Genomic DNA, 9,948 nt, shown 5'->3' with positions numbered 1-9,948 from the left:
GGCAGCTCAATTCAGTGTTAGTGCAAGAACCAGATTTGATTTGGCAGAGAAGACAGAGTGCTTGGAGGCTTGATAGTGCCACATTTATTAAGGTCTTATATTTGTCTTCATCATGAGGTTGTTGCTCTCAAGTTTGGAGATACACTCACAACTCACTCAGCTGTGGTTTGATGCAGTTGCCCAAATATTGGTTTCCAGTTTCATTTTAGATGAAGTAGTGTATCCTGCCTGGCCTCCAGCTGCTACTCCAGACAGTCTTGGGCTCCAGCAACCTCCATGGTAGATCTGCCAGCCCCCTTCATGTGTCTCACATACCCTAAGACATCTCAAATTACTCTAAACCACTTCATTTTAGCAACAGAATCCCAGGATTATGAATACACTGAAGAAAATATTTAATTTTGCCTAATTTTTGCCCTTTTCTGACAGTGCCTTGGAGATTTTAGGTATGCAAACCTCCAATTAAGTGGTCATAAATCTATCAAAATAAAAGGGTCTGTTCAGCACAGAGATGGGAGAGAAAATCTTTGTAGAGCCAAAGAAAGTGCAAATATTTCCACTCTGTTTTCCCATGCTGGATGTTGCAACTGACCCTTTTCTTGGTAATTGAGGTGTCTCAAAAAAAACATGTGTTTGAAGGGCTTGAGAGTTTAGAAATGCCCGTGGCTGATAAGCTGATCTGGAATCAAACTGATCAGAAATCATAACTGAAGCCTGAAGAAGATATCAGCCAAAGAGCGTGACTCTGGCCCCAATAACTACAGCTCCTAGGGCTTCTTGCAGAGTCAGGCCTAGGGAAGGCAGAGGGAAACTCATAGCTGAGAACAGTCTGCTCTCAGAGCTGCCTCATTTTGGTACCGTTACAGGAGAATGCCTGGGAAAGTCCCCTTATTTTTTCGTTGAGCAGGAGATAGTGCCAATGTAGAGAAGCCTGACAGAGCACAGGAGCAGGTTCAAGCAGGTTCAGCCAGCGGCAGTCGGGATCTAGAGGCTTTACCAGCTCTGTGCAAGCGAAGAACTCTGCACTCCCAGGGTCTCCTGCTGGCAGCATGCTTTGGTGGACCTCCTTCTGCAAGGCAGAGTTTGGAAGAGTAGCTCTGCTTCCCCCCTTATTCTTTATTCCCCTGGCTTGCAGAGGAAGGATACGGAGAGTGTTGGGAGGCTATAGTTTGTGATGAAGGGTCCCAAAGCAGAGGAGCCTCGTGGAGATTTGCAGGCATATCCAGGGGCACAGCGAGGTTCCACAGGGTCTGGGGCAAAACCCAGGTCTGTGATCTTTCCTAAATGAGGATGTCTCATAACTAATGAGCCAGGCTCTCTCAAGAGGTACCCAGGGGCAAACTGCTCTCACTTTTCTTTCTCTCTCCCTGCCACCTTGCCCACTCTCCAGCTCATCCTGAGCATGTTAAATGAATTAAAATTAAATGCATCTCTAATTTATCTCTGTTCTATTTTCCCTGGAGAATGGTTGCCCCAGGGTAATCCCTCTGATAATGAGAACTGCTTTCAAAAATTAAAAAATACTTGTTTCAGAAATCCCAAAACCAAATGTCTTGAGATTAAAAAAATCCAGTGAATGCAAATTTGCAGGGATTAGCAGCTGTTCAAATGCAAGATGATCACCCAATGGCATATGCTTCCAGAGCATTGACTAAAACCCTACATAACTATGAATAGATTAGGAAAAAATGCTGGCAATTGCTTTGACTTTGTGAGTGGTTTCATGGATATCCTCACAGGAATTGGTGAGGCAGACACCCACTCTGGATTGGTGAACCCCGTGTTTCAGAAACCAGGGTGGGACTCACCACCCAGACATCTGAACGTGAAATTGAAGGAATATTTATTACTGAAATTCCAGCGTGTTTTCCAAAGAGCTGGGATGAAGGGAAAGGAAATGACTGCCAGAATGGCTCCAGCCTCGCTTTCTTTGTGAAGCTTTAGAAAGAAGCACAAATGACCCAATGTTAACAGGCCAGGGGGCGAAAGTCTCGCTCAACAGGCGTAAAAATCCTTGGCACTATGAACGTAGCACTTCATTGAGATTATAAAGGTGATAAAGGTGATGGGATCCTGTGCAGAGGACATTCCTTCCCTATGTGGCACAGCAGGAGGTCAGACAGAGTAAATCACGGCACTTGTCTGGGGACTAAGACGTGTAAGAGGAGGTTAGGTGATGTCGGCTGTAGGTGTGGTGCTAAAGTCAAAGCCCTGCAAGCGCTGCGTTCAGGATGGGAAGAAGAGAAAAACACAGCCAGCTATGGGAAAAGCAGATTTCCAAGGAAGGCCCTGAGCTTTGTGGTGTTAGATATTTCCCAACAAGGGTCCAGGTGCTGCCCACACAAATGCAAGCTTAACCCTGTGGAAACTGGCCAGTTCCTCACTGCGTACAGACACAAAACATCCCCCAAGCAGAAGGAAACCCAGACCTTCCCCGACGTCCTTGCCCCTTCTATCCCCTCATCCCCCTCTGCCCTCTGCCCCCGCTTCCCTTCCCCATGTTCAGTTGTTCCAGCAGCAGCCTCCATGCTCGCTGCAATCTGCGTGCCTCCTCGGGTGACCTTTCCTGGGACAATGGCTGCTATTGACTCTGTGCAGGCATGACCAGCCGTGACACAGAGCCACAGACGCAACGGTCCCATCGCGGCAAAGAAGGTCCTGCCCGGCACAGCTGGGAGCGGGGGAGGCTGGCCTGGGAAAAAAGTTTTAGCCACGAGCCTGCCTGTGTCACACGTGTGGCTTCGTGGTTAAATACACTTCTTAGCCCCTTTAGTCCCACTGCAAGGTGCCAGAACCTCCACACTAGAAATTAAAGCCCATAACAGGACTTTAGGGGCTCACAATAGTGGTAAAATCCTTCCCATGTGCCCATGCACCAAAACAGCTTTGCTAGGAAAAAAAAAAAATCTCACATAGTTTGGGGGAGATGCACACGTTGATTCACTGAATCCTTTGTGGCTGGAGTACCGTGATAGTGTAGCTGTGTTTTAGTAGGCACCTTTCACAGAGTCTTTTGGATGTGAAGCTAGAAGGCAGGGACCATTTTATCAACTAAACCCCACTACTGATCCTCTCTGCAGGGCTTGGGATGTCTGTTTCCCCACATCTTAGCCATAGGCTAACAATTCCTTCCTGTTTCATCTGGGAAAATAAATGAGTCAGTGCACACACAGCAATTGCAAGATGGAAATTGCTATCTGAATGCTATGATGATGATGAATATCACCATTGATGCTAAAAGTGCTAGTGCCAGGCAGGACCAAAGGATCTGTTCTGTATAATTCATGGTCCCTCCCCCAGGCTCCTTCCAGCTTCCCTGCATTTTTACAGAAACATCAATCCAAGTTTGATATTTCTATCCAGCACCACCTCTCAGCAAAAATCACAGATCTTTATGATTCAGAACCCATTGCTCTATCCCTGCCTGGAGCTAAAACAGGACCAGAGAACACCTCGCTCCTGACAAGCCCAGTCCCTCAGCAGAAGGAGGTCAGCATCACTCCAGATCTAGGATGCAGTAAAGGTGCAAGAGAGAGGGAGGCCTGCTCCCTCAGTGTCCTACATGAACATCACAGGCAGAGGGACTTTGCTACCCCCACCACAAGTTAAACTGCAACCTCTCAATACAGAAGAAGAGGCAGGAAAACACATGCATAGTACTAATGTACTGAAGTATAGGTTGGTAATTCCCATCAGTGCTAAAGGTAAAAAAATTGCTCTGGAAACATGTAGAGTAAGGCAGGAACCTCAGTGCAAAGTTCGAATGATGAAAGACACCATATTGGAAAAATGGACTGATCAGTCCAGCATAGGCAGGTTTTAAATGTGCTCACCACCCCTGGCTAAGCCAGCAGCTGGAGTCCCCCTGCACCTGATAGAAATGCTCAAGAAGGAAGGGACTATCCTCTCTCCAAATCTAGTGTTTTATTCCAAGCCAGTCAACAAAGTCACCCTTCAGACCACCAGTGGACCAGCATGTTTGGGGCCAGTAAACACCTTGCTGGCAATGTCTAAAAGATCTTACTGTCCCTTATCTGCTGCTGCCCTGGGGTTACTGTCTGTTGGATGAAGGAATCCCAAGTACACAAGCCTGCCTCTCCCTCTCTCTCTCTTCCTACCATCCTCCATGAGAGTGGTAAATGTCCCTGTGCTTTTATGTGCAGTGGGGTTTAAAGGTCTTTATCAACTGGTCTTCGACCTGCAGGCCACTCCAGCCTGCGTTCCCACACATGTCCTTGGGAATGTACCTCCCTCAGAGCAGAGAACTCAGGATTTGTTTTGCCTGCTGGGCAGTTTCCCTGAAGAGGTGGGAGAAAAGGGGGCTAATTCAGGGTTTCATTAACCTAAGAGTTGATTGTGACAGAAACTTGTCCTATATAGGAACTGTGTCAGGAAACAGGCTGAGGAGGAGAGGGAGAAGAGTGGGTTATAGTAACTCTGCTGATTCTTCCAGACTCGCTTCCCTCAGTCGAGCCCCAGAAGAACAAAGCAGCTTGTGTGGGTTTGACTCCCAACTCCAGGCCCACCAAACTCCATGAGGGCAAGGAAAAGTCAAAGTTGTGTATGACTGCCTCACATAAGAAACACAGATAATCCCACAGGCCATGTGTCCCATATAGTGACACATGTGAGTCCATAGAGAGCCTTCAGGTCACTTGCATGGCATCCATTCTCTTGTAAGAAATGATATGGCAAAAATCTCCCTGCACACAGTTATGTGGCCTTCTGGAGATGTGTGAAGCATCTTGCTCAGAGGCACAGCCACAGGTGCATATATTGCACATAATTGTGGGGTACTTCTCAGTATGAAGAGAGAGGGATTGGGAGCAAATGGTTTTAGGATTGGTTTCTGCTGGTCTCAGCTTCTGCTGACAGCAAAGGGGCTGGTTCCTCCAGGCTGGTCATGCCTTCTCCAGCTTCCTATGTCAGCATGAGTGACAGGTGGCAAGTGGGAACTGATCAGGCTGAAAACAATCCCTGCAAAATGGATGAACTAGGGGAAAAAAAATTTAAAAAGGAAGAGAATACACAGCTGTAAGAAGAGTGGGGAAGGGGAAGGCAGGAGAGCTGCTTTCTCCAGAAGCTTTTTTCCAAGTGATTTGTGCCAGTTTTTGAAACCACACCCTCAGTCACAGACAGAGATGTAAATATGTCTGTTCCCAAGCAGAGCTGCATCGTGGAGACACCCCTCCTCCCCAAAAGTACCCATTTGGCTGCCCTGCATGGCTGTGGCCAGCCATGCTGGGGGAGGACAGCAGGAAGGGGGTTTTTCTCAGGAGCTTCTGGAAACCCCTGGGAGCAACTTTGGGAATGTGGAAGAGCTGTAGTGATGCAAGAAGGAATAGGGTAAGGAAGGAGGAATGGGGGAAGGAATGGGGGAAGGAATGGGGGAAGGAATGGGGGAAGGAATGAAGGAAGGAAGGAAGGAAGGAAGGAAGGAAGGAAGGAAGGAAGGAAGGAAGGAAGGAAGGAAGGAAGGAAGGAAGGAAGGAAGGAAGGAAGGAAGGAAGGAAGGAAGGAAGGAAGGAAGGAAGGAAGGAAGGAAGGAAGGAAGGAGCTATTGTCACTGGGGAGGGCTTTGTGTGACTGGCATGGCTGAGATTCCTGCAGCCCTGGCAGCCCCACAGAGAGTCCTGCAGGGAGTGAGTGAGGAAGGAGGAGAATGAGAGACCAGACAGGAGGACAAGAGGGTCCACACCATTCCTAGAGCTGTGTTTTCTTGAGATAAGTCTGACCTATTCGCAGTCACTCTCAACCAGCAGCAGGAGCTGGCCTTTACGTCTGTCTTGACCTTCTATTGTGGCTCAAACATTGAAGGAGATTAAGGCAGCAATCAAACAACTCCCAAACTTTGAGGCATTCCCAATATGGGTCCGCAGCGATGCAGTAAAGCCCAGACTTGCTGCCAGGTCCAAAACAGCCCATCTGGCATGTCCTATCCTGGACCAATGCCAAGCAGATTGACTGGGGAGTCTGGGGCATCTGGAGGGGTCTAACTCATATGCATCTAATGACGGTTCATCTCAAAATCCTGGAGGACACCTCTCCAAGCAAGAGCTAACCACTACCAATGGCTCAGAGTCAAGTCCAGGTCACTGTGGCACCCAAAGATGCCAGAAGCATCCATCATGCTATTATTTTCTGCTTAGTTAAGACAAGTCCAGATCCAGGTCATAAATAATTGCAGGGAGAGGGAAGGGGAAGAGAATGAGAAGTAGGATGGCAGAAAGATTGAGATATAGCAAAGGTACCAAAATCCATGTTTCAGGTATCTCTGGCTGGCCACTTCAGTGGAAAGGAGGAGGTCTTGTTGAAATTCGGAGCACAAGGCCCGTCTCAAGGTGAGGAGAGGTGGTTGTACAGGATGTGTGGGCCATGAATTCTGTCTCCTGCTGTTCACACAAGTATCTGGGCACGTTGGCAAAGGTGGAAAAAAGGGCAAGTGTGCTCCTTTTGCTGCTTCCAGACTTAAAGGACCAGGGCAGTCACTCCAGTACCTTTCCTCAAAAAAGCGGCCAGGAGAAGAAAAGCAATGCCTTCAGAAAATATCTTTAGGGGGAACATGAAGGAAACACAGGGTTTTATAGGTTTCAACACAATTTTCAGAGGTGTGAAAAGAACACCGTATCCCCTTGCCGTGCCTCAGGGGGATGAATGCATGCACCTGTGTTACAGTCCCCGTGAAGTGACCATGGTCCTCTGCTGGCACTGGTGGCACTGCTGGCAGTGTGGTGTGCATGAAGGCAGCAGGCAGCCCCCTCTTCTGAGGTCAGGAGACTTGTCCTGGAATAGCACATGGCCAATGCATAGGGAAGGGTTAATATTTGGATGCAGAGGCTGAAGACCTGCAGGCTGGGCTTTACTTCAAGTCCAGCCAGAACTTGAGATGGTTTGTATTAAAAAAAAAAAGAAAAAAAAAAAAGAGGTTTGGGGTTTTTTTAACAGCAAGAAAACATCTTTGGATCCCAGCTGGGTCCACGGGCTGGTAAGACATAAGGGTACCACCATCCTTTATCTGGATTTTTCCATTCTCTGAGGTATCTCAACCCTCCGTCTGCCCAAGATAATGGAGAGGCAGCCAAAATGGCATTTTAAACTCTTGGCTCTCTCTACCATCAATTGGACAAAGCAAAGAGGCAGGATGGGAGAAACTGGCTTTCTTGAAACTTCTGTTTGATGGCGAGGGGTCACACCCCCTTCAATAGAGATTGGAGTCGGGGGTCATTTTACATCTGCCTTTAATGAAGAATGGTGGGAAGGGAATTTTAGCTCCGATGAGCTAATTAAATATATATATATAATTTCCACTCTTTTAGCAAGGGAAAAAAAAAAGCCTTGGACCAGCTGCTCGGTCATTGTTTGTGAATTTAAAAATAAAAGTTTCTTGGCATAGGTTTCAGAGATGGAGGCAGTATCTTGCATTGTCATTCCAGAGAGTAAAGGAGACTGAGGGAAAAAGGGATGAGGCCAGGCAAGGATAGTTCAGCGTGACTACGTGTTGCTCAGGTGTGTCTTGGCTTTTGAGCTTCTTTTCCCTCTGGCTGGTTTAGGTAATCAACATCCTGCCCAGATGGTGAGCCTCACCAGGGACAGATTTACAGGTACCACACCCTAAAGAGGCTGGAAATATCCTGCTGTGGGGTGGCTAATGCTTGGCAGTGCCATGAGCACATTGGAGGGACTAAATGGCCCTAAGCAGCCTCACCTGGGACTCTCACCCCATGTAAGCTCCATTTAAGCTCAGGTCCAGGTACCCACTCCTGGCCTGAACCCTGTTGTAGGTGTATCTGTGTCTAGCCTTGTCCCCAGCTGTCCTGGTTTCCTGACTGATTGTTCCAAGTGGGCTCCAGTCTTTAGCTGCTAGTAGCTTGGTCTCCAGGATGCACCTTTGACCTGTGCTGCAGCCTTCTCTTCAGCCCTGTCTCCTGCTGCTCCTGACAGTATCTTCATTTGTCTAAGGCTGGGACTGGAATTTGTACCTGTTGTCACCTTGGTGGTGTTGATCACCTGTGGGACCATGCTGGGAGTGTGCTTGGCCTGAGCTGAGCTCTCCTCAGTCCCAAACTGTGCTGGAGCCTGGTCTTGGCTGTGTGTGACCCAGATCCACACCTCCTTCTTTGGTGAAGGCCATGGACTTTGCACCCTACTGCTTCCCTAGTGACCTTAGGGTACTACTGCATGCCTTTTTCTGTCCCTATGGCTTCTCAACACTGGCTTTTCCATGTCCCCTCCCACTCCTTGGCTAACTACAGTGGGGCCTTGGCACCCCTCCCCATGTCTCCCTGCCTCTGGGAGTGTTTCCTCACCTCTGTGTCTCTGAAGCACACTCATGTGCCTGCACTGCTTCCAAGTTATGATCCCAACCTGGCTTCAAGTTCCCTGTCCCCACACTGTGACCTTAAACAGGTCTTGTGCCACCATCCTCACCCAGTTAGTTCCATGACCTTGCTGTGTGTTATCCAATGGACAGCAGCCAGGGCATTTTACAAGGAGCCATCTACAGAGCCCAGACCTCCACGAGGTATGAGAACACACCTTGATGTTATGCTCCATTTAGCCCCAGCTGTGCTGGAAGTATATCTGTGCCTGTTCCTGTCCCTGGCTCTCCTGGCTTACTCACTAGTTTTCCTAGACAGACTCAACACCTGCTTTGTGGGTCACTTCATCTCCAGCCCCATCTCTGTTTCTGCTTTGGTGTTGAGGAATTATACCTGGAACAGGCGGGTCACACCAAGGCTGGAGTCATGCCTGGAGTGTCCTCTCTTATGGAACAACCCTCCTCTTGCTGATGACAAGCCAGACCATAGTAGGAAGCCTCCTCTCAGGGGCGTTGGTGCTGGTTTTTCCCTTCCCACCCTGCTGCATCCATTACTCTGATGCTTTCTGGCAGCAGCCACACATAGAACTGGAGACCTGAACTTTTCCGTTCCCCCACCTCCAGTGCTGCCAATCCCTCCGAGCTGGGAATGGGCACTACTCACTCTCCAGCAGCAAACAGGTCCTGGCTCTCCCTCTCACTTCCTGAGTCCCATGTGCTGTTCACTCCTTCTAAGAGGGAAGGAAGGGGAGAATTCCTTTCTTGCCCAGTGGGTCCAGCCCTGCTTGGCTTCTCTGCAGGCTCACTATATTGGCTGGGCTGTGGCTGCTTTCCCATTCCTGTGAGCACCAAGTGCTGCTCCTTCGCCTCTCCTGTTCCAGCAATGACTCTGGCACACTTGTGCTGTCATTCTGAAGAGCCTGTCCCTGAATGCTTGGCAAAAGTGAAATTAGCAATAATAGTAATTAAAAAGACTAATAATCCCCCCAGACACATTGTGCAATCAGGGAAAGAGAGTGAAGTAGGGAGGGCCTGGCTGGCCTCAAAGTCCTGCTCCACCTGCCTGTCAACTCATTGACCAAGCTGGGGAGGGTCAGAGGAAGCTCTTGGAAGACACTGTTTGAAGCCAAAGGAAGGTGAGAAAAGTTTTCCCTTTCTTTTGAGTCAGTCTCCCAGCCCACCTGCCTGGATTCCACTATTGAAAAAGATCTCTGCATCTCCAGACACCCCACAGACATGCTGGCAAGTTTGAGTTTGCTGCTGATGTCCATCTTTGTGCAGAAAATGCTGCTGGCCCATGCTTCCCTTTCCACTGACACTGAGCCATGTGGTCAGTACGCAGTTTAGGCTTTTTTCCTCTCCAGGAGCAAGGCTGAAAGGATTCACATGTGTGCACTTAAGACATGTCTGTTTGTCAAGAGGTGTTGGCTCCCTCCTCACTGTGGTTATGGGAAGGCCTTTTTGTTTAAAAAAGAAAACAAATGAATAGATTCCCCTGACACCCAGACTTATCAGGCACAAACCCAAGGGAGTCCCTTGTTTAAACATCAGGAGTACATTGCTGGATAACATGCCTCCTCTCCCTCCCCTCTTGGGGTTTCTTGGGATTGTGTCAGGCTTTTTTCTGCCTT

The sequence above is a fragment of the Zosterops lateralis genome (genome assembly GCF_965231275.1).
Source record: "Zosterops lateralis genome assembly, chromosome: 4".
NCBI classification, from domain to species: Eukaryota; Metazoa; Chordata; class Aves; order Passeriformes; family Zosteropidae; genus Zosterops; species Zosterops lateralis.
Note: the sequence above shows the minus strand (reverse complement) of the source record.